General features: G+C 38.1%; 1 protein-coding gene across 9 annotated transcripts in view; it reads right to left on the bottom strand.

Annotated features, from left to right (window-relative positions):
• KLF12 (KLF transcription factor 12) overlaps positions 1–23,888 on the bottom strand; it is a 521,468-nt gene that overhangs the window by 482,880 nt on the left and 14,700 nt on the right. For 3 of the 9 annotated variants that reach the window (XM_060394530.1, XM_060394528.1, XM_060394526.1), the window contains exon 1: positions 1–23,888. This exon is cut by the window's left edge; it is cut by the window's right edge and continues 14,700 nt beyond it. The exons of the other annotated variants lie outside the window; for them this stretch is intronic. The gene's annotated coding sequence lies outside the window, so the exon portion shown is untranslated. 9 annotated transcript variants of the gene reach the window in all.

The raw sequence follows: 23,888 nt of genomic DNA on the forward strand, positions 1-23,888 counted from the left end.
AAATTCCATCAGAAAACAAATTCTAGGACATTGCAGAATTTTTTACTAGCTGTTGAAAAAACTTTAAATTTTTAACATTCCTAAACAGGAGTATCCTTTTAGCTGGTCATTTAAGGCTTTCTTCATGGTATCAAATTAAAACAACAATGGGATTTTAAAAGTTTGTGTGCTGTGTAGCACAGAGAGCTCAGCTCTGTGCTCTGTAATGACCTAAAGGGGTAGGATGGGAAAGAGGCTTAAGAGGGAGGGGGTATGTGCATACATATAGCTGATTCACTTTGTTGTACAGCAGAAACTAAGGCAACACTGTCAAACAATCATACTCTAAAAGTAAAACAAAATTTTTAAAAAATTTTTAAATTCTGTGTGTGCCACGACGTTCATCTAGATGCCAAGAAATATCCACAATGAAGCATGGAAAATGCCATTTGGAGGTACTCTAAATCTAAAACAGCAGCGTGCACCAGGACGACCACATACATACTGGCTACTAGCAGTCACTAACAAAACAATCTCCTGCTGCTGCTGCTGCTAAGTCACTTCAGTCGTGTCCGACTCTGGGCGACCCCATAGACGGCAGCCCACCAGGCTCCCCAGTCCCTGGGATTCTCCAGACAAGAACACTGGAGTGGGTTGCCATTTCCTTCTCCAATGAGTGAAAGTGAAAAGTGAAAGTGAAGTTGCTCAGTCTTATCTGATTCTAAGCGACCCCATGGACTGCAGCCTCCCAGGCTCCTCTGTCCATAGGATTCTCCAGGCAAGAATACTGGAGTGGCTTGCCATTGCCTTCTCCGAAGTGGCCCAAATTCACCCCACAGAGAATTCTGAAGAATAAAGTCCAACTTTAATTAGAGGTGTTTGAGTGAGATACATTGTGCTATTTGTATTTGACTTTACGGATATTTTGAGTGAAAAACAAATATTCACCATTAAAGAAATGCTTTCCTAGCACTGAACTGATCCACAAAGGAAAAAGGCAACTTCAAAACCACCATGAATACATAATGAGCCAAAATTCAATTCTGCCTAATTTCAAAAGGTTTAATCTCTTATGATACTATCAAATAAAGTACAATGATTACACAAATAACTCAACAAGAGACCTACTTTATTACAGCATCACAGTTTACATAGTGATTTACAGACAATGATATAAATTACATTAGAAGTAGGTGAAGTTATTAGTTAAAATATGACCCTGTAATAGATCTTAAAAAGTTAATTTAATACAAAAAAGGTAAGAACAATTTTCCCAGTGGAAAAATTACCTTTCTAAAACTGGGTTACATACTGATTTTATCCTGTTATTATTATAATACACACACATTGCATACAAAAATGAAGAGGCATATACAGATAAGGAAATTTCCCAGATGATTTTGGGGCTTGCAAAGTCACAGGTGAATGTATTTTTAGCTCATTATTTCAATGATTTGCACACTTTGTTTCCACATAGTGGTGAGTATTGGATCACTATTTCTCTGTGGACAGGTAGAGATATTCAGTGAGTGATTAAACTCATGCTGTGTCATCCCACATTCATTCAACTGCAACTTTTCAAACTGACACTGCTGCACATTCACATAAAGTGAAATTCATAAAGATGAGTAAGACACCAAATTTTCTTGACTTGCATGACCTCCGAATCATTCAAGATTAAATGTGTGGTTAATATCATATGGTTTCCGTGAATCCATGTACCCAGCGTTAGGAATGAACAGAACCCCTTGGTCAAGTCACATGGTTTTTACTATTTATCTCCAGTTCCCCTACATCTCTCTCAGCTTCTCCTTATTTCTCTTTATGGTACCACCATTTTCCCAGTCTCAGAGAGTGAAAATATACTATGGTAGAGCTGGTATACAATTCCAGGAATCAGAATGTTCTATCAAGAAAACATTCTCCTAGTTTAAGATCTAAGTCCTTAAACACATATAGTGCTACTAATTAAATCTACTGACTTATAAATTCATTAGATTTAGTTTAGGAAGCACCAGGCTAGCAATATGAAACAGGTGATTTGGTAGGTAAAGAATCTTCCTGCAATGCAAGAGACCCTGGCAGAACCGAGTTCAATCCCTGGGTATGACCCTGGAGGAGAATATGGCAACCCACTTCAGCATTCTTGCCTGGAGGATCCCATGGACAGAGGAGCCTAGCAGGCTACAGCCCACAGGATCACAAAGAGTGGGACATGACGGAAGTGACTGAGCATGCCTTCACACGAAACAGAATAGCCATAAGGAACCATGGTGACTGGGAGAGAAAATATGGGATAGATAGGTTCTCATATGGAGAAGGCAATGGCACCCCACTCCAGTACTCTTGCCTGGAAAATCCCATGGACGGAGGAGCCTGGTGGGCTGCAGTCGATGGGATCGCTGAGGGTCGGGCACGATTGAGCCACTTCACTTTCACTTTTCACTTTCATGCACTGAAGGAAATGGCAACCCACTCCAGTGTTCTTGCCTGGAGAATCCCAGGGACGGGGGAGCCTGGTGGGCTGCCATCTATGGGGTCACACAGAGTCGGACACGACTGAAGTGACTTAGCAGCAGCAGGTTTTCATATATTTTAAACTTGATGAGTAAACATTACTAAAGTAGGCCAGGTCCCCTTTTATGCTCCATATAGTTTCCACAGGAGCTCTGGATACTTTTCCTCTATTGCTCTTTAGCCACTTTTATTAATTTCATTAATTTCTGAAATTATTTGTCTTTTTTTAAGACCATAAACTACATAGCTCACAGCAGGTTGGGTCACCATGAATTGCAGTACATCACCTGAGTCAAGTACAGCACCAAGTTCTGACGGTAAGGAAGGTCAGGATGTAACTGTCAAAAGGAAATAAGTGTCTTATTTAGCCATTTCAGAATTTTCAAAAGCAAGTCTTTTCTGGAACTACAACTACCTGGGCCTTGTATCCCCAACAGAATTGAGTTTTATCCCTAATGATGTTTAACTTCATCACAGGCTCTTTATTTAAAATTTTTAAAATATAATCTGATCGATAAAGGGAAAATGGGAAGCAAAGCTAAAAACAAAGTCACGTCATTATTACATTTGAAATAGTTTAATTAGAAGCATCAAACAATACATAGAGAATGCACGCGTGCATGCATGCTGTCATGTCCGACTCTTTAAGACTCTTGGGGTTGCCATTCCCTTCTCCAGGAGATCTTTCTGACCCAGGGCTCAAACCCGCATCTCCTGCATTGGCAGGCAGATTCTTTACCTGAGCCACCTGGGAAGACAACACAAAGAATGATTTGACCTTACTGAGGATTCATCCACAAAGCAGGAAAAAAAAAAAAAAAATTCCTGAGAAGGCAAGCAAGGTGAAGAGAAGTTCAAAAAAAGAAGAAAAGGATCTTTGGTAAAAGAGTAAATTCATATGGAATGGAATGCAGGGGGTTGGGGGCAGGGGGTGGTGGCAGAACTCTTGGCTCCTCTCAACAGTGTACAAGTGGAGAAGACAGCACTTCTTGGCTTCCAACCTGAAGGTGTTAACAGGAACAGAGCTTCTGAAGGACTCTGTCCACGAAAGGATGAAGTGTTTGTTCAAGTAATGCAATACTCAAGCACTGACAATAAAAGGAAAAAAAGAAAAAAACTAATACACAGTGTCTAATGGAGTCCAAAGGAAAAAAGGAAGAAGGCTTTTTGTAAAGAGAAAGAAAGGCAGGACAAATGACTTTGCTGCCACATATAAGGAGAGGAGAGGAAAAAAAAGAGAGTCAAGCCTAGACACTGCTACTTGGCCTCATCTCTTATTGTAATAAAATTAAGGTAGTTATGAGATAGCAATTTCTTGTCAGCTTTAAAAAGAAATGGTGTAATTGAATTTTACACACTTGATTGAGCCCCTACTCTGTAGCTCGTAGCACAGTTACTGGGAATTCAAGGCTATTTATAAAGCTTTGTCCCTGTCCTCAAGGCACTCACAGTCAATTATATTTCATAATCACATTTGCTGCTTCCCAGTTATTAAAGGCTTCATCTGGGCTTTACCTGTAGACAGGAAATGCTCGTAGACTCATAAACAGGCAAACTGGTTATTTGGGACTGTTTTGACAATACAGGTATTTCAACAGATGTCTGCACCAATTTCCTTTTGAAAATGGACATCTTAGACATTAAAACTGAGTTCAAATACCTAACATAAAGTTTTCATATAATTATCTGAAAAGTTCATTTATTATTTTAAATATTGCTGAAACTGCAATTATACTTCACTACAAAGGGAAATTAATGGTTTCTAACATAACGAAACATACTAATTTAGCGCACTTTAAAATTGAAATTTCATTTCCTCTACTCAGCACTACATTTCAAGCTGTGTATTTTTAATTATCAAATGCTCAAAACTTTTCAAAACCTTCATTTTATTGATAAGAAATAGTGACATTTTATAGAGAAAATCAATACATACCTACAAAACTGTTGGTAGAAAATCTGCTTTTTTATCATAATCAAGACCATATTATTAAATTATATTCAAAAAATGTAACTGCCTAGATAACAAAAATTAAACAGATGATTTTAGACACCTGCTCCAACCCAAGTATTGTTACGTATTTTTCACCGTCTATAAAGACAGCAAGGTAAACTTAGCAACTCAAATCTATCTCCCACTAACCACAAAATACAGCTAAGTGAAACAATTCAAGAAGGTCTTTCCTATTCTTGTTCTGTATTATGATGGTAAAGTCTGGGCAAGGGAGTTAGTTCCACTTCAAAACAGCGCAAAGGACAAAAGAATAAAGCCACCTCTAGGGAACACATGTGTACTGCACATTGGATCCACTTTCCAAGGGCAAATATCCTGGGTAGAGTATGCAATTGTTCTACAAACTTTCCAATCAAAATTTGGAATCACAGTATAATCATACTAAGCTAAAATAAATGAGCTGAATTTCAAGATAATCATATCGCTACAGAAATAAGAGTACAAAGAAACGTTAGCACATCACTTTTTAGATCGTTTTCCATTCACCTCAAGCATAAGGTCTCTCGGTATATGTATGCTGGACATATGTGTATGTATGTGTGTATATGTATATCTCAATCTAAAGAATAAGAATCAGATTAGAGAAATAAATCACACAACAGAAACAAGAAATTAAGGAAAGCTAAGCCTGTACTTAACCTATGCTTAGTCAGAGTACGGGAACCAAAGTGAAAACGTCCACACATGGCATGATTCACTTAAGAAATTAACTGTATTATAGATGCTCAGTACTCTATAGAGATCAGAAAAAGGCTCTTTTATTTTAAAGTATGTCCTTCATCTCCGTGAGTATGTATATATATACTTACTACTACTGCTGCTGCTAAGTCACTTCAGTTGTGTCCGACTCTGTCTGACCCCATAGACGGCAGCCCACCAGGCTCCCCCGTCCCTGGGATTCTCCAGGCAAGAACACTGGAGTGGGTTGCCATTTCCTTCTCCAATGCATGACAGTGAAAAGTGAAAGTGAAGTCGCTCAGTCGTGTCTGACTCTTAGCGACCCCAGGGACTGCAGCCCACCAGGCTCCTCCATCCATGGGATTTTCCAGGCAAACTACTGAAGTGGGGTGCCATTGCCTTCTCCGATATATATACTTTAGTTCTCTGTAGTAGCAATAATAATTTATCCATATCTAGGTATTTCTGACTTCCTTTGAATCTCCTGGAGTCAACCGTTTCACTAAATTCCTACTGATTCCAATTGGTCTCTAAACTCTAATGTTCATTTAAATATGGTCTTTCTTTAAGAAGCAAAGTGGAACTTTAAGAGCAAAAGACAAAAGCTGAACATATTTACATCAAATTTTCTAAAAGGTAAATATACTTTATTTTTAAATATACATAGAAATTCTATCTAAATTAATCATACTTCCATGATAAAGAATTCTAAATAAATGCCAAAATCCAGAAATTATAAATCAGATTTTTAATTAAAAATTAACTAAATGTAAAATCTAATCACTTTGAAATAATCAATTATAAAAATGCAACAGAAAAAAATGTACTGAACTTGAATTTTTTTAAGTGATAAAATGAGCTATCAAACTAAAAAGCATTTGCACAGTGAAGGAAACTATCAACAAAATGAAAAGGCCAAAGGCCACCTACTGAATGGGAAGAGACATTTGGAAATTGATGAGGGATTAATATCCAACATATACAAAGAATTTATACTACTCAACATAAATGAACAAATAACCCAATTAAAAAATAAGTAAAGAAACATAATAGATATTTTTTCCAAGGAAGACATACAGATAGGCAACAGACACATGAAAAGATGCTCAACATCACTAATCATCAGGGAAATGCGAAACAGTCTACAATGGGCTATCACCCCACACATGTCAGAATAGCTATTATCAAAAAGACAACAAATAACAAGGGGACGTGGCGAAAACTGAACCTTTGTGCACTGCTGGTGGGAATGTGAACTGGCACAGCCACTATGGAAAACAGTATAGTTTCCTTTAAAATAGAAAAACAGAACTTCCATATGATCTAGCAATTCTACTTCTGGATATTTTTCCAAAGAAAACAAAAAGACTAATTCAAAATGATACGTGCACCCCCATGTTCACAGCAGCGTTATTTACAATAGCCAAGACACAGAAGCCACCTCAGTGCTCCCTGACAGACAGATGAAGAAGCCGTATCTATATCTATATCTATATAAATGCAGGAATTGTAAATCAGACTTTCCTAACTAAAAAATAACAAAATGTAAAGGCTATATGAAATGGAATATTACTCAGCCATAAAAAGGAATGAAACCTTGCCATTTGCAACAACGTGCATCTAGAAGGTATTACTTCAAGTGAAATAAGTCAGACAAGAAAAAACACCATATGACTTTACACATGGAACCTAAAAACAAATGAACAAAGCTAACAAAACAGACACAGTTATAGACAAAACAAACAGATGGTGCCCTAAAAGGTAAAAACTTCCAGTTATAAACTAAATGAGTTACAGAGATGAAATGTACAACATAGGGAATACAGTCAATGATACTGTAATGTCTTTGTATGGTGACAGATGAAACCAGACTTATCATGGTGATCACTTTGCAATGCACATGGAGGAGGGAGGGGGATTTGGATGAAAGTGATCAAAAGGTACACATTTCCAGTTATAAGATAACTATTAGGTGTGCAATATACATGACTGATACTGCTTCATGTTATATATGAACGTTGTTAACAGAATACATCCTAAGAGTTCTTATTACAAGGAAACATTGTGTATCTATGTGAAATGTTTAGTGAACAACCACAATGTTCACTTACCATCGTAGTAATGTCATAATGTATATAAGTCAAAGTATTAAACTTATACTGTGCTGCATGTCAATTACACCTCAATAAAACAGAAAGGAAAAAAAGTAAAAGAGAAATCATAAACTAGTTCATTTTAAAGACATGATACAAAAATCATGAAATTAAGCATTGCTTTTAAATATCAAATAAAATATTTTTTAATATGTTATGTTCAAAATTATGCTACTGAATTTGAAAATAACCACAAAATTATTTTCATGTAACCATGGATATCAACCATTTGTTGATTTAAAAGAGGTAAGAAATCTGACTGAATCAATCACTACAAGACAGATTCGGTGAGGTACTGGAGGGGGAAAAAACAATTATTTCAAAAAGACAGATACAAACATCAAGTTCCCCAACATTTATGGAATAGATGATACATTTATAATAACTTTTAAAAGAAAAGATTATTCTGATGCTCTAGAGCACAGAAAAACATGGGAAACTTACTAATTTACCAATGAAAAGAAACATACTATAAAGCAAAGCATCAGTATGTCAAAAAGAAAAATCGCAATATGCCCCAAAACATTTGATAAAATTCAAAGTCTATTCTTGACAATAATTCTTGGTGAAAAAATAATGTTTCCTTAACCTGAAAGAAAAATATTAATCCAAGCCAACAGAAACTGCCTACAAGAACACACTAAATAAAGTAGCAACAATAACCATGGCATTTTTAAAGATTTGAGCTATATTAAGATACTAAAATGCATTAATTAAAACAATGAGACTATGGAATGGTGGTAAGTTTCAACCAACAGTTGTAAATAAACTTCTTAAGAAAAATTGGAAATCTAGATTTAAATGAAATCTTTCATGTTACTCTGTGGGCTCAAGTTTTGGAAAGCATTGTATATTTCCAAAGAAAGCATTGCTGTGGGCTAAATCAGCCACAGTGGACCTCAGCCCTACACACACCCAACACTTCCTGCCTCACCCTGAGCTCAAGCTGCTTCCTGTGTGTGGACAGCCCTTTCCTCTCCCTCCACCCATTCAAAGCAACCCACCCATCAAGGTGGGGCTCATAAGCCATCCCTCTACTGAGCTCTTAGAACCTCTACAAGAACTGCCATTACTTTCCCTCTACTGCTGGTCTCAGCACAGCTTTAACATTATAGGCTATTCAATCTACTTTCTCTCTCTTCCTCTAAACTGGAGAGCAGAACAATATCCAATAATAATATCTACTACTGGCCATATCCCTGCCATGCACTATGATGAAGCATTGCACACAGCTTCTGTAATCCTCTCAACAAACACAGAATAAATAATTCCCATTTTACAGATGAGTGGGTGTAAATAACTAAACAGGCCCTGGAAGAAACAGGGTTCTAACCCCCCCCCTTTTTTTTTTTTGCCAGATTTCACCAACGACATCACAGATGGTCTGAATTCAATTGACTTGATATTCTCCTCTGAAAGAAGGTAGAGATGAGAGATGGGGCTAAAAGAAGTCTGAGGTTAAGGTCTGGTGGTGGTGGTTGGCGAGGAGGGGTTCATATTCTAGAAATAGGATATAAGCACCACAGGCAGCACAAGAGACTACTACATATTCTAATTCTGTATCTGCGATTGATCTCTATAATACAATTTGAATCCAAAATTACCTTTTGCCTCAGAAAATTTCACTGATTCACTTGAACTCTGTGTACTCAGTGAGGGGAGAAAAGAACACATGGAAACCGCACTAGACTTTGGATGGAAGTTTGAGTGGCAACACAGCTTCTGAAATATCCTTAATATGCTTTTCATTGTAACCTCAGTATAATGTTTTTCTAACACCTAATTTGCAACAGTACTGTTGGAACTAAAAATAAAGTCATCTCTGAGGTAAGCTATACACGCTTACCTTGAATGAATTTAAAATAATCCTAACATAATTTGTTGACAGATTCTAAAGCTACAAGCACCTTGGGATGTTTCGGAAGCTGTGAGTGAAAAAAAGAGATCATTTAATAATAAGTTCGCTCACAAGATGATCTGAAATGTTCGTTCAATCATTCATGCTAAAGAACACAACCTTGTTAGGCACCTTTAAAAGAACAACATCTCACATAGAAAAGTATCTGTACTGAGGAAAAAGAGATGGCCTTTTAAAAGTGTTATCAGTTACTAGACAGAAATGTAGTCTTTAAAGTGGTATAATCAGAGAAATCAAGATGGCATTACTTCCTCTTTTGAGGGGGTCTTTGATACATATATATACAAGTTCAATTTATTTCTTTAAAAAAGGCAAGGATATTGAACAAAGCAAGCATTTATCTGGTCATTTCTATACTTGTTCAATCTTTGAGGTTAGAAAGCTATAAAGTCCAATAATCATCCTCTGGCTCAGATTGCTGTTCATATTCAGTATCTATTCTTTAGAGCAGAAATACTTGATTCCCCTTTCAAAAGAAAAAGGACCCCTAATTTAAGATATTAACACATCACAGAATAAGAGTCAGCAGACCGAACAGAGCCTACAACCTGTTCTTGTAAGGCTTGTTCTCTTAAAAGTTTTTACATTTTTAAAGGGTTATTTCACATCTATACACACACACAAACATACACATACATATATATATTTAAAAGTTGTAAATATATATATGTGTGAATTTAGAAAAAAAAAATATATATATATATACACACACTTACACACACACCCAGACACTTTTTGTGACATGCCAACAAAGTCTAAAACATTTACTTTCTGGCCCTTGATGCAAAAGTTTGCAGACCCCCAATCACAGAACATGCAGAGATTGTAACTCGCAATGCGTTATGTGCTAGCTTCATACTCTTCTCTGAACTGCAAAAGGTACTGAGCCAGAAGACTAAGTGATGACGCATGGCTGGAGGGTGATTTTTTTAGATACCTTCTACATGTATCACACGGACAGACTACTAGAGCCTGGCGGCTTCAAGCTGACAATGTCACTTCAAGAAACAGCTCTGCACCCAATACTTGATCAGACTGAGCCCTCAGATGGGTGCTCATCTCCCAGATAAGGGTTAAAAGAGCAGGACCAGCTGTTTCCCATGTTTCTCTCCAATCCCCATTCTTCCAGGCACACTTTTATTACTCTTCATTCAAACTGAGAGCAAAAGTTTCACCCTCGATGAATCCTCCAAACTCTCCAAATTTACAACGTTAGCTGTACCATTCAGTGTTCCCAATATGCCCTGTACAAATTTACTGTAACTCATTGCAAGATTTTATTATAATATTTATTGTAATATAAAATTTATTATAATATTTTACTATGTTTTGGTTTACATTTCAAAAAAAATCTGATTTCCTAGTGACAAGGTTATTTGTCTTGCTCAATTCTGCACTCCTAGCATTTAGCAGAATGTCTTCCCCATGCCTGGACCATAAAGAAGGCAGAGCACCGAAGAATTGATGCTTTCGAATTGTGGTGTTGGAGAAGGCCCTTGAGAGTCCCTTGCACAGCAAGGAGATCAAATCAGTTGCTCGTAAAGGAAATCAACCCTGAATACTCACTGAAAGAACTGATGCTGAAGCTCCAATACTTTGGCCACCTGATGTGCGAGGTGACTCACTGGAAAACACCCTGATGCTGGGAAAGATTGAAGGCAGGGGGAGAAGACGGTGAGACAGGATGAGATGGTTGGATAGCATTACCGATTCAACGGAGATGAACTTGGGCAAACTCCAGGAGATAGTGAAGGATAGTGAAGCCTGGCGTGCTGCAGTCCATGGAGTCACAAAGAGTCAGACACAACTTGGGGACTAAACAACAACTTCCCCATGGCAGGGAGTCGGGGTGGAGGATTAGTATCCTGAGGCTGTCCTAACAGAAATTCCTCTCTCACAGTCTGGAGGACAGAAGCCCAAAATCAAGGTGGTAACAGGGCCACACTACTCAGAGGCCTCTAGAAGAGAATCCATTCCTTGCCTCTTCCAGCTCTGTTGGCTGCTGGCATCACATGGTGATAGTGGATTATGGCTGCTGCTGCTAAGTCACTTCAGTCGTGTCTGACTCTGTGCGACCCCACAGAGGGCAGCCCACCAGGCTTCCCTGTCCCTGGGATTTTCCAGGCAAGAACACTGGAGTGGGTTGCCATTTCCTTCTCCAATGCATGAAAGTTAAAAGCAAAAGTGAAGTCTCTCAGTCGTGTCCGACTCTTGGCAACCCCACGGACTGCAGCCTACCAGGCTCCTCCATCCATGGGATTTTCCAGGCAAGAGTACTGGAGTGGGATGCCATTGCCTTCTCCCTCTCCAATTCCTGCCTCTGCCTTATATCACCTATTCTCCTTTGACTCTTATAAGGACACGTATGGGACCTAGGGCTCACCCAGAGAATTCAGAATGACCTCATCTCAAGGACCTTAAGTTGCATCTGCGCAGTCTTTTCCAAATTAGGTGACACTCACATCACATTTGCATGACAAATGCAGAAGTGGAAAAACCTTTCTAAAAGCCACTATTCAATCCACTGCAGTGGGCATTCAGTAAATATGTATTTATTTTTTAGCCTTCGATCCAAATGAAATATACGTCTTCTAGATCAACCCCAAAAAGAGGAAAAATGGAAAAAGAAAAGCCTTTATTCCATACGCTTTTTTGCTAATGTCCTGTTTGAAAAGCAACATTGCGGTAGAGCCAGAAGCCTAAGCAGCATTTTTTCGCTCACCCCTAAGAATTACTCTGTCCATAGTTCATCAGGAACTCTGTCTATCAGATCTAGTCCCTTAAATCTATTTCTCACTTCCCCTGTATAATCATAAGGGATTAGATCTAGGTCATACCTGAATGGTCTAGTGGTTTTCCCTACTTTCTTCAATTTAATTCTGACTATGACAAAAGGAGTTCATGATGGACGGAGGTTCATGACACTATACAGGAGACAGGGATTGAGACCATCCCCATGGAAAGGAAATGCAAAAAAGCAAAAAGAGTCCCTTGCACAGCAAGGAGATCAAATCAGTTGCTCTTAAAGGAAATCAACCCTGAATACTAACTGAAAGAACTGATGCTGAAGCTCCAATACTTTGGCCACCTGTGATGCGGCTGTCTGAGGAGGCCTTACAAATAGCTGAGAAAAGAAGAGAAGTGAAAAGCAAAGGAGAAAAGGAAAGATACAAGCATCTGAATGCAGAGTTCCAAAAAAATAGGAAGGAGAGATAAGAAAGCCTTCCTCAGCGATCAATGCAAAGAAATAGAGGAAAGCAACAGAATGGGAAAGACTAGAGATCTCTTTAAGAAAATCAGAGATACCAAGGGAACATTTCATGCAAAGATGGGCTCAATAAAGGACAGAAATAGTATGGACCTAACAGAAGCAGAAGATATTAAGAAAAGGTGGCAAGAATACACAGAAGAACTGTACAAAAAAAGATCTCCACGACCCAGATAATCACAATGGTGTGATCACTCACCTAGAGCCAGACATCCTGGAATGTGAAGTCAAGTGGGCCTTAGAAAGCATCACTACAAACAAAGCTAGTGGAGGTGATGGAATTCCAGTTGAGCTATTTCAAATCCTGAAAGATGATGCTGTGAGAGTGCTGCACTCAATATACCAGCAAATTTGGAAAACTCAGCAGTGGCTACAGGACTGGAAGAGGTCAGTTTTCATTCCAATCCCAAAGAAAGGCAATGCTAAAGAATGCTCAAACTATCGTACAATTGCACTCATCTCACATGCTAGTAAAGTAATGCTCAAAATTCTCCAAGCCAGGCTTCAGCAATACGTGAACCGTGAACTTCCTGATGTTCAAGCTGGTTTTAGAAGAGGCAGAGGAACCAGAGATCCAATTGCAACATCTGCTGGATCATGGAAAAAGCAAGAGAATTCCAGAAAAAAACACCTACTTCTGCTTTATTGACTATGCCAAAGCCTTTGACTGTGTGGATCCCAATAAAGTGTGGAAAATTATGAAAGAGATGGGAATACCAGACCACCTGACCTGCCTCTTGAGAAATCTGTATGCAGTCAGGAAGCAACAGTTAGAACTGGACATGGAACAACAGACTGGTTCCAAATAGGAAAAGGAGTACATCAAGGCTGTATAATGTCACCCCGCTTATTTAACTTCTATGCAGAGTACATCATGAGAAACACTGGGCTGGAAGAAGCACAAGCTGGAATCAAGATTGCCAGAAGAAATATCAATAACCTCAGATATGCATACAACACCACCCTTATGGCAGAAAGTGAAGAGGAACTAAAAAGCCTCTTGATGAAAGTGAAAGAGAAGAGTGCAAGAGTTGGCTTAAAGCTCAACATTCAGAAAACGAAGATCATGGCATCTGCTCCCATCACTTCATGGGAAATAGATGGGGAAACAGTGGAAACAGTGTCAGACTTTATTTCTTTGGGCTCCAAAATCACTGCAGATGGTGGCTGCAGCCATGAAATCAAAAGACGCTTACTCCTTGGAAAGAAAGTTATGGCCAACCTAGATAGCATATTCAAAAGAAGAGACATTACTTTGCCAACTAAGGTCCGTCTAGTCAAGGCTATGGTTTTTCCAGTGGTCACACATGGATGTGAGATTTGGACTGTGAAGAAAGCTGAGCACCGAAGAATTCGTGCTTTTGAACTGTGGTGTTGGAGAATACTCTTGAGAGTCCCTTGGACTGCGAGGAGATCCAACCAGTCCATCTTAAAGGAGATCGATCCTGGGTGTTCAATAGAAGGACTGATTCTGAGGCTGAAGCTCCAATACTTTGGCCACCTCATGCAAAGAGTTGACTCATTGGAAAAGACTCTGATGCTGGGAAGGACTGGGGGCAAGAGGAGAAGGGGACAACAGAAGATGAGATGGCTGGATGGCTTCACCGACTTGATGGACATGAGTATGGGTAAACTTCGAGAGTTGGTGATGGACAGGGAGGCCTGGCATGCTGTGATTCATGGGGTTGCAAAGAGTCGGACACGAGTGAGCAACTGAATTGAACTGAACTGAAGAATTACTCTACATAATTTCAACACCATTTTATCTTGGAAGGCCGTATCTTTAGTCTAAGGTATGAAAAAAGTCCAGTTATATATTCTTGTTCTTACAAACCAACACACATATTTACATGGTAGTTTTATAAAGACCTTCACTAGGTGATGTAATAATCTCTTTAAATTATACATGGACATGAATGTTTAACAACTTGAGTCACTGAAAGTCAAACTATTAAGAACTCACTCTGACAGGAAACACAAACTGAGAGTTGAAACTTTCTATTTCCAGAATTTAGGCTTTGGATCTATTATGGACAGAATGTGTGTGTCTGCCCAAAATGTTTATGTTGAAGGCCTAACCCCCACTGTGACTGTATTCAGAGATAAGGTCCATGTGGAGGTGATAACATTAAATGAGGTCATCAGGGAGGGCTCTGATCAAAACAGGCTGGTGTCCTTATACTAAGAGACCCCAGAGTTCGGATGGCCATCTGCAAACCAGGAAGAAAATCCCCACTACAGACCAACCCTGGTCTGGGACATATAGTACCCAGCACCATGAGAAAATAAATTTGTGCTGCTTAAGCTACTGAGTCTGAAGCATTTTTCTAAGGCAGCCCAAGCAAACTAAGGCAAGATCTCAATGCAACCTCACGTACATCATAAATATGAATTCAGAATTAGTTGATTTTCATGACTGTGACTGTTTCCACCACAGTTTATGATTTCACAGTAAGACTTTTCAGAAGATATTTTAGCTATTTGGAGAACAAAGATTCTCATGATTTTCAAGATAACGGTAGAAACCTGCTTAACAATCCCAAAACTTTTTTAAACTGAATACACCTAAAGCAATTTCTCTATCCAGTGTTTGAAGAGACAAATGAACTACTCTAAAACAGAAATCTCCAGCAAATTACAGAAGAGTACTAGCAGTACAATGTGTCCATAGACTCATATCCTTAGAATAAAAGGCCCGGGGCTCCAAAATCACTGCAGATGGTGACTGCAGCCATGAAATTAAAAGACGCTTGCTCCTTGGAAGAAAATCTATGACACACCTAGACAGCACATTAAAAAGCAGAGACATTACTTTGCCAGCAAAGGTCCATGCAGTCAAAGCTATGGTTTTTCCAGTAGTCATGTATGGATGTGAGAGCTGGACTGTGAAGAAGGCTGAGCACTGAAGAATTGATGCTTTTGAACTGTGGTGCTGGAGAAGACTCCTGAGAGTCCCTTGGACTGCAAGGAAATCCAACCAGTCCACTCTAAATGAGATCAGTCCTAGGTGTTCATGGGAAGGACTGATGCTAAAGCTGAAACTCCAATACTTTGGCCACTTCATTCGAAGAACCAACTCACTGGAAAAGACTCTGATGCTGGGAAAGGTTGAAGGTGGGAGGAGAAGGGCACGACCGAGGATGAGATGGTTGGATGGCATCCACCGAACATGGGTTTGGGTGGACTCTGGGAGTTGGTGATAGACAGGGAGGCATGGCATACTGTGGTTCATGGGGTTGCAAAGAGTTGGACACGACTAAGTGACTGAACTGAACTGGTACTCCACTATATCTGGGCACCAATAAAAGAACAAAGGAGAGAATATAAGAAAAACAGTCACCTTACTGCAAGATGTAGTGGAAAGTCTATTTCCTGATTCTTTTCAAAGAAGCAATTAGCTAACCAATGGCATCACACATAATCCCACCTAAGAGGGGGCCTTCGCACTATGGACACTGAAGATGTGTCTATCTGTTACTAAAATGCTCTAGCAATGGCAATGTATCACCAAAAAAAAAAAAAAATTGCAGAACAGAGTTCTCTTAAAGAAATTGTGCATTTTCTTTGTCACACATCAGCACTATATGAGCTATTAACATGAAGCTGGGGTTGAAATACTCAGTCAAACAGCACAGTACAGCGTATCTTCCAAATTGATGGGAGTCACATAGGAAATTTAAAAATATAAATATCATTTTGATTAAATTGACAAAAATATGATGAAATGACTAACAACATCATTATCAAGGAAAACATAGGGATGGTTATTATTGTTAATGTGACCATTAAAAAGAAGAGGTAATAAAATGGGTTGAAAGAGAAAGAAAATGATGAAAAGAACTACTTACTATATGTTATAAAGCAAACTTAAAACAAATTAACAAGAAAAAGTTAATGACAGACTAAGTCAACTGGTACAGTAAAATCAGAAACATTCAAAGTCTCTCTCAAAGAGAACAAACAGGAATGGCAGTATTAATAGCAGTCTAGGATGAATTTCATTTTAAAGGCATTCAATACCAAAAAAAAAAGAAGAATTTTAAGAAAAGTCATGGAGTTATATATACCTAACAATACACGGGTAAATATACAAGCAAAGCTACCAAAATTTAATGAAGACATAAAATTATAAAACTTTTAAAATAGAACACAGGAGAAAAGCTTCATGACAATGGATTTGCCAATGATTTCTTGGATATGACATCAAATGCATAAGTGACAAAAAAAAAAAAAAAAAGATAAACTGCACTAAAAAGGAAAACAGAGCTTTTGTGCATCAAATGATACTATCAACAGAGTGAAAAGGGAACCCATGGAATAGGAGAAAAATATTTGCAAATCATGTATCTGATAAGAGGATAGTATCCAGAATATACAAGGAATTCCTATAATTCAAAAACAGCAATAAAAAAAAATTAAAAATGGGCAAAGGACTTAAACAGACATTCCTCCAAAGAAGATATACAAATGGCCAGAAAGCACATGAAAAGATGCTCAACATGACTTCTCTCTATAGAAATGTAAATGAAATTCACAAGATGCTACTTCAAACCCACCAGAAAGATATTTTTAAAAGCCCAGAAAACAATAAGTATTAGCCAAGATGTAGAGAAACCGGACCCCTTGTAGCCGATGAAAATGCAAAGTGATACAGCTCCGTGGTAAGTGGTATACCAAGCTCTCAAAAAAATTAAAGAATTACAACAGTACACAGCAATTCCACTTGAAGTTATATACCCGAAAGAATTTAAAGCTAGACTCAAAAGACTTTCAAACATCCATGTTCACGCAGTATACATACAATTCAATGTTATTCAATCTCAAACATCGAAAGAAAACTTACCACATGATACAATAAACCTGATCTTTGAGGACAACGTGCTAACTGAAATAAGCCAGAGACATGATGACAAATAGCATATGACTGTAGCTATACGTGGTATGTAAAACAGTCAGACTCAAAAACCCAGAAAGTAGGATGGTGCCTGCCAAGGGCTATACGGAAGGGCAGTTAAGTTTTATGTCACTTTTATTTTACAACAATTTAAAATAACAAAAGATACATTTTAAAAGTTTAAGATTTTAAAATATTAGAATGTAAAACTCAATACACCATTTTCTGAATTAATCAAATTGAGCAGAACAAATATAAGACAGAACAATAAAGGAATTTAATTTAAAACAAATCAATAAACAATTTAGCTGAAAAAAATATAGAACATCACATTCCTCAAAAGAAGATATCTTTATTCAAATCTCTAGAGAATGTTTATAAAAGTAAACCATATACTTAGACATTTAAAAAATCAGTGATTTGAAAATGAGAATATTTTTAAAATTACAATCTCTGAATGTAAATCAAAACTTAGATGCAAACCCAAAATTGAAGACCTAAAAATGATAATCAAAAATTTAAAAACATATTCCTAGAAATTCTTGACTTAAAGAAGAAACAGAATTACAAAATAGAAATATTGAGAGTATTCCTTCATAAAAAACACACAGAATATATAGCAAAGGATATACTCAGAACACTACTAACTTCAAGGTCTTCATAAGTATATGCTTAAAAAAAAAGTAAATGAAGCAAAAAACAAAAGTAGAGGAGAATTGAAAAAAATATAAGCAAAAAGTCACTAAAAGAAAACAAGAAAAAAAACAGTAGAAATGACTAAAAATCCAAAAGAATTATGAAAGAAAAATAATAAAAGAACAAAGCATCTTGTGGACTATTTAACGAAAGAATGTAAAAAAGAAAAAAAAAACAGACAACATTGGGAATACAAAAAAAGTTACATATGTGATACTACAGAAATGTAATTATGTAGTATTAGGGAATATTACATTTTATCCCAAAGTAACAAATTTAAAAGCTCCCAAAGGAAATGGGTACATATCAAGATCCAAAGGTTACAGATACAGAGAACAGACTGGTGGTTACTAGAAGCTGAGTGTCGCGGTGGGCAAATGGGAAAAGGTGGTCAGAAAGTACAAACATCCGATTATATAATATATAAGTCCTGAGGATGAAATGTTCCAAAGAATAGCAAAGAGAGATAAGAAACCCTTCCTCAGTGATCAGTGCAAAGAAATAGAGGAAAACAACAGAATGGGAAAGACTAGAGATTTCTTCAAGAAAACTAGAAATACCAAGGGAACATTTCATGCAAAGATGGGCTCGATAAAGGACAGAAATGGTATGGACCTAACAGAAGCAGAAGATATTAAGAAAAGGTGGCAAGAATACACAGAAGAACTGTACAAAAAAGATCTTCACGACCCAGATGATCACGATGGTGTGATCACTCACCTAGAGCCAGATATCCTGGAATATTAAGTCACATGGGTCTTAGGAACCATATCACTTCAAACAAAGCTAGTGGAGGTGATGGAATTCCAGTTGAGCTATTTCAAATCCTGAAAGATGATGCTGTGAGAGTGCTGCACTCAATATACCAGCAAATTTGGAAAACTCAGCAGTGGCTACAGGACTGGAAGAGGTCAGTTTTCATTCCAATCCCTAAGAAAGGCCATGCCAGAGAATGTCAAACTACCACACAATTGCACTCATCTCACACGCTAGTAAAGTGATGCTCAAAATACTCCAAGCCAGGCTTCAGCAATACATGAACTGTCAACTTCCTGATGTTCAAGCTGGTTTTAGAAAAGGCAGAGGAACCAGAGATCAAATTGCCAACATCCCCTGGATCATGGAAAAAGCAAGAGAATTCCAGAAAAACATCTATTTCTGCTTTATTGACTATGCCAAAGCCTTTGACTATGTGGATCACATAAAACTGTGGAAAATTCTGACAAGGAGATGGGAATACCAGACCACCTGACCTGCCTTTTGAGAAACCTGTATGCAGGTCAGGAAGCAACAGTTAGAACTGGACATGGAACAACAGACTGGTTCCAAATCGGGAAAGGAGTTCATCAAGGCTGTATATTGTCACCCTGCTTATTTAACTTATATGCAGAGTATACATCATGAGAAACGCTGGGCTGAAGCACAAGCTGGAAATACCAATAACCTCAGACATGCAGATGACACCATCTTTATGGCAGAAAGTGAAGAAGAACTAAAGAGCCTCTTGATGAAAGTGAAAGAGGAGAGTGAAAAAGTTGGCTTAAAACTCAACATTCAGAAAACTAAGATCATGGACATCTAATCCCATCATTTCATGGCAAATAGATGGGTAAACAAAGGAAACAGCAACAGACTACTGTTTGGGGCTCCAAAATCACTGCAGATGGTGAGTACAGCCACGAAATTAAAAGACATTTGCTCCTCAGTAGAAAAGCTATGACCAACCTAGACAGCACATTAAAAAGCAGAGACTTAGCTAACAAAGGTCTGTCTAGTCAAAGCTATGGTTTTTCCAGTAGTCATGTATGGATGTGAGAGCTGGACTATAAACAGAGCTGAGTGCCAAAGAATTGATGCTTTTAAACTGTGTTGTTGGAGAAGACTCTTGAGAGTCCCTTGGACAGCAAGGAGATCAATCCAGTCCACCCTAAAGGAAATCAGTCCTGAAAATTCATTGGAAGGACTGATGCTAAAGCTCAAACTCCCACACTTTGGCCATCTGATGCAAAGAAATGACGCACTGGTAAAAATGCTGATGCTGGGAAAGATTGAAAGCAGGAGGAAAAAGGGCCTACAAAGGATGAGATGGTTGGATGGCATTACCAACTCAATGGAGATGAGTTTGAGTAAACTCCAGGAGTTGGTGATGGACAGGGAGGCCTGGCGTGCTGCAGTCCCTGGGGTTGCAAAGAGTTGGATATGACTGAGCAACTGTACTGAAGAGAGTAAATCTTAAAGGTTCCCTTCACAAGAAAAAATAATTGTAACCATGTATGGTGACAGATGTAAACTAAGCTTATTGTGATAATCACGTACATTCATACACACACACACACATCAAATCACTTGACACTAATACAGTGTAATAGATGTCAATTGCAATTCAATATTAAATAGCTTTAAAGAGCAAATGGAAATTTTCGTCGCCAAAACCTTGATACTAAAAAAAGTTGAAAACTTAGCAATAGACAAATAAACAGAAGAAACTGGGGGAAAAAGATCACATATCTACCACTGGGGGGTAGGGAAAGACTATGGTTCACACTGGGTATCACCCTTTAAAAGCGTTCCAATTACAGTTCATGGAAAAACATGAATATTTTCTAAGTTAATTTTGGTGGATACATAAATTATTATACAAAAATCTGATTCAGAACCAAGAAAAATACTATAGGTGTATACCACAGTGTAAATATAGTTGTATATATTCTAAGTATCTTTCCTAGATATCACATAGAATCAAGTTGCACAAAAGTAAAAAATTATTTTTTAAGTGTTTGCTCCCTAATGCAAAAATAGGTCAATACTAGTAAATCCTAAATCCTCCAATGCACTGTAACAGTCAACTAAAGAAGAAAGAATTTTCCACTACTGTATTTTACACATACACACACAGTTTAACGGGTATTACCAAAGTAAAAGAAAACAAAGAATGACATCAAAGCAAACTGAAGTTATACAGTAAATAAAGAAAGTGCTATGTGAAATGAATACTCTCCAAATTCATGATTTTAAGACCAAAAATTTAAGTCACAAGGCAACTAGGTGAACTGGGTTCAGTTCATAGGACTGCCCCTTCCTAGAGAAACAGGAGGAATTGCCTTCGGCCATGATAATGGAAAAAAAGTGAACAGTCATAAAAGCTGATAAGAAACACAAAGCAGAAGCATGGTTATCAGGGTCCTATAAGAGAGGGTAATAGAGAGTTTCTGTTAGAATCATACAGAGCTTCAGTTTTGCAAGATGAAAATGTTTGAGATATGCAGCATAACTGGAGAAGGAAATGGCAACCCACTCCAGTATTCTTGCCTGGAAAATCCCCATGGACAGGGGAGCCTGGATGGGGTGTCAAGAGCCAGACACGACTGAGTGACTAAGCATGCAGCCTAACAATGTGAATATAGTTGACATTACTGAACTGTGCATTTAAAAATAGTTAAAATGATAAATCTTGTTATTTTTTTAACTTCAATTGCAAATTTTCTTTTAATTTTCAAGCAATAGGAAACCACCATAAACATAATAAATTTTTAAAAGCTGAATGTGGGCTAACAAAGTCACTTAGTATCAGGAAGACCCAGATGCAAGGACACTCCACAGCCACTCACCTACTCTTCTGCAGAATCCTCCTCCAGGTGCTAAGACAAAAGGCTCGAAAAAGAACAGGAGACCTAAGAAAGCCACCCTTGGAAGTGATGACATACAGGTAGGGACCAGCTAATACCACTGGGGCACAATCATGAAAACTGGCCTCATTCCAGTCTCTGATATCAAATTAAGCAAAAGCCATCTGTCACAGAAAGGAAGACAGTAAATATTCCTGCTCCCTCCATGAAAAAGAGGACTGCAGGCTAGAGAAGGAAAAGTTATCTGCCACTAGGAGAGAGAGACAGAGAGACCTCTGCCTATCCCTTTTTCCAGGTTCAAAGAATAGCAGCTGTTGGGCGAGAGACAGAAGTCATGAACACAATTGCTCTGCACTGAATACTAGGTTAAAACTCAACTGGTCCTGGAATAAGGGAAGAAACCAACTCAAGCCCAGAATTCTACAGTGATGTCAGTAACATATCAGCCATAACTGATACAGAACTCACAGGCACAAAAACCTACCACAAAGAGAAAGGGATAGACAGGCAAACAAAATCTCAGCTCCGATTCAGTCATCCAGGCCAGACTAAAACTGTAGCTTGCGTGGGGAAACTGAGACCCCCACATACTTATCCATTCACAACTTCACCCAGTCTGCTGCCAAAGTAAAAGTGAAAATCACTCAGTTGTGTCCAGCTCTGCAACCCATGCAACTGTAGTCCATGGAATTCTCCAGGCCAGAATACTGGAGTGGGTAGGCTTTCCCTTCTCTAGGGGATCTTCCCAACTCAGGGATTGAACCTAGGTCTACCACATTGCAGGTAGATTCTTTACCAGCTGAGCCACAAGGGAAGCCCAAGAATACTGGAGCGAGTAGCCTATCCCGTCTCCAGCAGATCTTCCCGACCCAGAGATCGAACCAGGGTCTCCTGCATTGCTGGTGAATTCTTTACCAACTGAGCTATGAGGGATGCCCTAGACTACTGCCAAGGTAGAGGCAAAAAGCCCAGAAAAGGATCCTTCGTGTCACAGGAGTTCAGAACTGGTAGAAAGACGAGGGTATACCAGGAACACTGAGAAGAAAAACTCACTCCATTTCTCACAGAAATCAAGAGGTAAAGCAATGCATTCCAGCAGGACCTTGAAGTCTCTGGTGATACGACTGTTCACTAGCAACAACAAAGCAGTAACTCAACAGCAACTGAACAAACAGACTCACTCCCCCATCAACAGACAGTAGCATCTTGCAGAACAAGAGGCATATCCATGTCTTAGCGTAATATTTACCTCACTCTGTACTATTCCTTTACATACTGTCATGTAACCAATCAAAAATTACTAGACACCAAAACAAAGCAAGGGATAAACCTATCAACATAATCAGACCCTGAGATGGCAGAGATGTTGAAACTATCAAAGAGGTTTTATAATTAAAATATTTTTTAAAAAAGAGAACAAGACAAGCAATGCGAATAAGCAAGAATTCAGCAAAGAGGTAGGAAAATTTTTTAAGTTCTATGAAAATACCAGATGAATTATATCAAATGAAGAATGCTTTCACTAAGCTTACAAAGACTAGATACAACAGAAAGAATTAGTAAATTTGAGGATAAATCAATAGAAATTATTCTGAAGGGGAGAAAGCAGAGAGACTAAGACCTATGAAATAATATCAATTAATGTATTTGTCAAAATAGAACACAAGAAGAGGCAGAAAAGGGGCAGAAGAAATACTCAAAAATACAATAGATGAAAACATTAAAAATTAGGAAGGATAATAAATTACAGATCAAAGAAGCTTAGAGAACCCCAAGAAGGGCAGGTGCAAGTGATAACACATCTGTGTGTGTTTAACTTCACAGCCAAAGTTAAAAAAAGAAAAAAAAACCCTGCAGACAAAGAAAATGAGAAATATTACTTATAGAAGAACAAAGATGTACAGAATAACAAAAGGTGTCTCTCAGAAACTATGTAAGCTAAAGGATAACGTATCAGTGTCCTTAAATTAATGCAGAAGAAACTGTCAACCTAGAATTCAAAACCTTATAGACATTTTCAGACAAGCAAGAGCTAAAACCAGTCACTGCCAGCAGACCTGCTCTCTAAGAAATGCTGAAGAAATTTCTTTAGGCAAAATAACATTGATACTAGATAGAAACCTAGAACAAACAAATCAAGAAAAG

The sequence above is a fragment of the Ovis aries genome, chromosome 10 (genome assembly GCF_016772045.2).
Source record: "Ovis aries strain OAR_USU_Benz2616 breed Rambouillet chromosome 10, ARS-UI_Ramb_v3.0, whole genome shotgun sequence".
Taxonomy (NCBI): Eukaryota; Metazoa; Chordata; class Mammalia; order Artiodactyla; family Bovidae; genus Ovis; species Ovis aries.